This window comes from Daktulosphaira vitifoliae, unplaced genomic scaffold (assembly GCF_025091365.1).
Source record: "Daktulosphaira vitifoliae isolate Bord-2020 unplaced genomic scaffold, ASM2509136v1 Scaffold_321, whole genome shotgun sequence".
Classification (NCBI taxonomy): Eukaryota; Metazoa; Arthropoda; class Insecta; order Hemiptera; family Phylloxeridae; genus Daktulosphaira; species Daktulosphaira vitifoliae.
The window spans coordinates 8,503-14,918 of record NW_026099886.1 but is presented as its reverse complement, the minus strand read 5'-3'; the positions used below and the strand labels follow the sequence as shown (position 1 = coordinate 14,918).

The window sequence follows — 6,416 nt, the reverse complement described above, 5'->3', positions numbered from 1 at the left end:
AATATTTATTTATATCGTTGTTAACCTAAAGTGTTATATATAAATATTGTAGTGCGACCCTTGGTAGTTACTCTAAGGTAATATAAATTAAATAGANTCCTCTAAGGGAATATAAATTAAATAGGAAACTTCAGTACCTAAGGTAGATATAGCCTAGCCAGCTATCCCCCGTTGGTCCCTTAGAATACTGTCGACGGGCATTTAGGCTAAACCCCTAAATAGCGACGTAACAATTGGTGGAGGCGCCGATCTCTCTGTTTTATTTTAAACTTTCAGTGAGGGATCCCCCCTAAGTGTACTACAATTTTTATATACCGCTTTTCACGGTTAATTTATAAATTAAATATTTTTTATTTATTATTGGCTCACTTTATTATAATAGTAACAATTGTATAGTTAGGTATAACTATAAATTAAGTCTTTGAGTTACATAATCTTTTATATACGTTTATATGCCTCTCTATAGTTATTATTTAAAACGCACCTTTAATAATCAAACTTGTAGAATTACCGAAAGAGTTTGGAATCTATTAGGTTTTGATAGTAATATTTTGGAACTAACACCAGATCAGGTTATTAGTTCATTTGGAAAGAAAAGGGGTATTTCTGTTTCTAAGGCTTTTGATCATACCGCTTTTATAAAATTTCCAGTAGGAGCAACTTTAATTTACGAAAGCACTATATTCGAAGTTTATAAACGAGAAAGTAAACGTCAATATTTACCGAAACAGTTTCAACAAATCTCCCTTTTAGAAAAAATTGAAATTTAAAAAAAAGATACGAAAGGGTATTATTTTTGCTATTGTACAAAAAAGGAATTACTTAATATTTTGATATTTTTAAACGCAGAACAGCCGATTAATAGTCACACTAAAGATATGATAAATAAATTACGTTTTGTTTTCAAACAACCACCCCTCTCAGAAAAATACGAATCTGATTCGGACTCCGAAGCAGAAAATCTTGATAAAATTCCAAGTACTCTGCCGGTCCCACTAAGCACAAAAAGCGCTTCTTTGAGTGAATCGAACACCCCTACCGATCTCGACAAAACCGTTGTCGAATTTCCTTTAGCTAAACCATCAGAAATTTCACACGAAGTCACCGTAGAACCTAAACCTATTTTTGCGCAAACAAAACTTTTAGAAAATAAACCAGTTAAAATTAATAACTACTATGGCTAGCTCAATTTTACCACAACAGTTTTCGGGTAAATTATCGGAGGATATTATTAGATTTTTTGGGTATAATCTTTTAGGTAATAGTTTTCTACACAAATATAAGGCTAATATTGATATGTATGATTCGAAAATTATTTTATTTGACGGATCACACAGGGTGACCGTACTCTTCGGAAAATTCAGTTCTAGCAATGTCGCAAATTATATTCTTTCACACAAAGATTCTACCAATGTTTTCATTAAGTCCACAGCGGCGAATATGCAGGTTTAAAAAATATCCCATAAGACGGCTTTTGCGGCGTAAATACATTAGTTTTCATGATATTCAAGTATTACTAGGCGTAGATTCTGCAAGTCAGCCTGTCTGGCTTGAGGCAAAAGATCCNACTAGGCGTAGATTCTGCAAGTCAGCCTGTCTGGCTTGAGGCAGAAGATCTAGCAGCCGTCGCGTCATATTACAATAAAAATTTAATTGTACTTTCCCAAGATAACAATTGTTCGGACGTAAATGTTATCGCATTCACAGTATTCGATCGAGATAACGTGTTTGTTTTATTTTCCACTGTCATTGGTCTCCATTAAAATACGTAAAAAATTCTTCTGTTAATTTTAATATTAAAACAATTGTGCATATTAATGAAAATATTACAGTCGCCGAAAGGCGTAAAATTCTAAACTCCAGACAAAAAAATTATGATTTTACCTAACACTTCAAACAAAATTATGTGTCAACACCAGACGTCCACTTCGAATCTCAGGTTAACGAAACATGTTTCGCGGAAAAAGAAACATTTTCTCAAGCAGAATTTTCACAAAAGGTCGAATTCGACATTAACCCGTCTTTATCTCACGATAAAAAACAAAAACTTGAAACGTTGTTGAATAATTATAATGAAATTTTTTCAAAGACTAAATTCGACTTGGGCGAGGTAAAATTACCTGATATTGAATTAAAATTAAATCGCGATCAAATAATAAATTTACCGAATTTCAAGTTAGCGTTAAAGAACGGGCCGAGGTAGAAAAACAAACTAACGAATTATTAAAGGCCGCCATAATAGAACCGTCAAATAGTCCATATAGTAATCCGATATTTTTAGTAGGTAAAAACCTCCCACAGGGTGACAAAAAAGGGGTCACCCCTAAGAAGTATCGCATGGTTTTAGATTATAGAAAATTAAATTCGATTTTATTAAAAGAAAGTTTTCCCATGCCGATAATTCAAAATATATATGACTGCTTAGCTGGTAACCACTATTTTTCATTATTAGACGCGTCCAGTGGTTTTTATCAATTCAAACTATCTAAAAATTCTCGACAATATACAGCTTTTTCTACTGATACGGGACATTTTCAATTCAAAAGACTTTCAATGGGACTTCATAATGCTCCAGCAATTNAGACTTCCAATGGGACTTAATAATGCTCCAGCAATATATCAGGCCGCTATGTGCAAAATTATGGGAGGTCTTACTTATAAAAATAATATTTGCTACTTAGATGATTGCACAGTTTTTAGAAAATCTTTCGATCAATATTTATATTCGTTAGNTGGAAAATCTTTCGATCAATATTTATATTCGTTATACATAACATTACAAAGATTTAGACAGTATAATCTAAAATTTAAGCCATCAAAATGTAAATTCGGATACGAGGAAATACAAGTACTCGGTAATATCATAAATTCGAAAGGAATTAGGCCAACCGATGAGGGCATTGAATCGGTAAAAAAATTCCCTTCCCCTAACGCTATTAAACAACTTCGTAGTTTTTTAGGACTTGCAATTATTTCAGAAAATTTATTCCTAACTTTAATAAACTGGCAAAACCTCTTACAGATCTGACTAAAGGTAAATTTAAAACTAAAAATTAAAAAATTAAATGGTTAGCTGAACATGAAACAGCATTTAAAGAGCTAAAGTCTAACTTACGACACCTCCACTCCTCGCGCATTTTAACGTAAATTTGGAAACTATACAAGTAACAGATGCTAGTAAATTAGGTCTAGGTGTTATACTTCAACAACGTGACGATAACAACGAAACTCATCCGATTTCTTACGCGTCTAAAAAGTTAACGCCCGCCGAGTCCAATTATTCCGCAATGGAACTCGAGGTTTTAGCTGTTCATTTCGCGTTTACCCACTATAGGCAATATGTTCACGGTAGGAAGATTGAGGTTTGGACTGATCATAAAAACTTAACAAGTTTTATGAACATAAAAACTGAATCTTACGTTGTAAACAAGATACGAACGAAATTAATGGGCTATGATTTTGAAGCAATATATAAAAAAGGTATTTTTAATATTTTTAAGAGATCCGTATAAGCCTACTTCACAAGGTCAGGTGGAGAGGCAAAATCAAACCGTTGTATACGCCTATAATACTTCAATACATTCGGTTACAAATTATACGCCATTTTATTTAGTTCACGGCTATAATCCTAAAAGCACGTTTGATATTGCACTAATTCCCCCTTCCGATGGGAACGTTATCGATGAAATTAATAAAATCAAACATATTAGAAAAACATTAACCCAATTATTAGAGAAACAATCCGAACAGACTAAACAAAAACTATTATCATCGAATAATTTTCAATCGTTTAAAGCGGGAGACAAAGTCTTAGTTAAAGTTCCGGTAAAGGGTAATAAATTTTCAGATAGGTATGAAGGCCCTTATGTTATTTTAAAGAAAATAGGTCCATGTAGTTTTTTGATAAATCTGCCAAAAAACAATATTTTGGTCGAGTCGCCTGTTCACGTAGACCAATTAAAACCTTTCGTTTCTAGAATATAAAATCCCGTCAAATCTCGGGCCGGGGCTAGCACTAATATAGTAAAATATGTATAGTAATGAGATGACAATATAATTACAATTTAACAATTTTCCGAAAATATAAGAATTATAAGGTGTATAATAATCATTGTCGATATTATTACTTTTTTTTATTTTTGCTGACATAAATTATAGGCATGGTCAGCGTAATAACGCACCCGAAAAATTTATTTTATTGCGACAACGATGCTCTTCGCTTCTTAAGACCCATCGAATATTATTATATTGTGCTGTTTCAACTCTTAAAAATTCTAAAATATTTTATTATAATTTATTTTTGTTCTAATATGGTCGAATTTGTTTAATCCTAGATGGTTTAAGGGTAAAATGCTATATTAAAGTACACTATTTATATTAAATACGCTTACCTACCACTTAATAATAATTATGACTCTAGAAAAATTGTTTTTGTTATTGTTATTGACAATAATTCTTTACCCAGTGGCGACTGTAGAGAATATTCAATAAATCTGATTAATTACCAAGGTTACATTTAAAAAATCTAGACACTCTTCAATTTTAAAATTACCCCCTGTCGGATACAAGGATTAGTATGAACAATCGTGTTACTCTTAAATACTAATTACTTATATATAATCTTATATCCTAAAAATTGCTTAAACTACTTAAATTAAAATCCATTAATTATTCATTCAAATGAAATCATTCTTTGAGGTTCATTCGACGGGTCATCTTAATCAATAATTCTATCGAAGACTTCTTCGCTGTCACAGGATCTCTCTACTTTGAATTACGATCTACATCTCGATCATTCTACCTGTAAAATATAGTTTTATAAAATATATATTTATTAATATATGTAGTTTTCAATTATTTTGAATAAAATTCGATTATTGTAGACTTGCTCCTAATAACTATTTAGTTCAATATTTTAAAACTTAATTTCCCTTGTTTATCCTTGAGTCAGATAATCAAGTAATCGAATAACTAGGTCAATTATTTACCTCTATAGTGTATACGTTGCATTCACCTAATTGCCATTTTGCCATCTCACCATTTTTCATAGGCATTCATAGCCAGTCATCACTAATGCCACAGCCACGGTCAATGTCACGACCATTACCATGACTTTTGTCATTTTACTTTGAGCCACAGTCCCTTTTCATAGAACATCCAAACCACGACTTCAACATCTTCGTATAATTTCGTATGTAGCGACTTGATCACCGAGACTTCAAATTATCACGATTCGTGCATATTTATGTTCTATCCGCCCTTTGTTGTCGACCATTGGGTGAGTAATTTCTAGCTAGAAAAATAAGTCCTTATTACTATTACTATTGAAATATATAGTATTGTTATATTATTATTTTGGGATCCCAGACACATTACAGCATTGTCTGTTTATTTATTATATGTTTATTATATTCGGCAGGTCCGATTGATTTATTTTATTGTGGCATATATGTATTTATATTCAGCAAGTCCGATTTATTTATTATATTATGGCATATATTTATTTATATTCGGCAGGTCCGATTGATTTATTTTATTGTGGCATACTTATATACTTATATGATACTATGATTTATATTCGGCAAGTCCGATTTAGTTCATTGGAACATTATTATATATTATTTCATTCGGTATAACCGATTTTGTGGAATATTTATATTACTATTATTTTCGGTAAATCCGATATAATTTGATTTTGGCATATATTTTATTATTATTTTCGGCCAGTCCGATACATTACGTTATGGCATATTTGAATTATTTTATTTGAAAATTATGGGTAACTTATAATGTTAATTTTAATTAACTCTTTTCTTTAATACTTATGGCTTATTATTATTATTAAAGAATATTTGTGGCAAATAAAATCCTTGGTTATTATTATTAAATTAAAAAAATTATTTTATTGTGGTACTTACCAAACATGATTTCCAATATAACATTCCAGGCATCTTCAGTCCAAATAGGTCAAACATAAAATGAACAACACTATACAGTCAACGGTCGCCACATCCCCACATACCCATATCCCTTTAATCTTACTTGACAAATTTGAATAACGGACTCTTTTCATGTGATAATAACAATAAATCCCTTTGTATAACATATTATGACCTTATTGAATAGCCATTATTTATAATTACAATTGATACTGATACGATCACATTTGCATGTGCCCATATCTCAGTCTCCCATACCATCGTTGTACCGTTTAATAGACTTATATATATAATTAGCACAGTGACATACAACAATACTAACAGGAGGGCGGACTGCACACATAAACACTTTTTGCTATTCACGGCCAATGTGCCATATTAAGATATCCCTATCGACAGTTGACCTTTTACCATCTTCGCGATCACTACTTGTCTAATAATTAACTTAACTTGCTACCCCGTATATTATAGTGTGTG

General features: G+C 31.5%; 1 long non-coding RNA gene across 1 annotated transcript; it reads right to left on the bottom strand.

The window, feature by feature from the left end:
- Positions 1-4,952: 4,952 nt before the first annotated feature.
- LOC126909384 (uncharacterized) lies at positions 4,953-6,056 on the bottom strand. Its single transcript, XR_007705026.1, has 2 exons — positions 5,919-6,056; positions 4,953-5,293 (listed from the first exon to the last, which is right to left on the bottom strand). It is a non-coding gene; the product is annotated as an uncharacterized LOC126909384 (long non-coding RNA).
- Between the last annotated feature and the right edge of the window lie 360 nt (positions 6,057-6,416).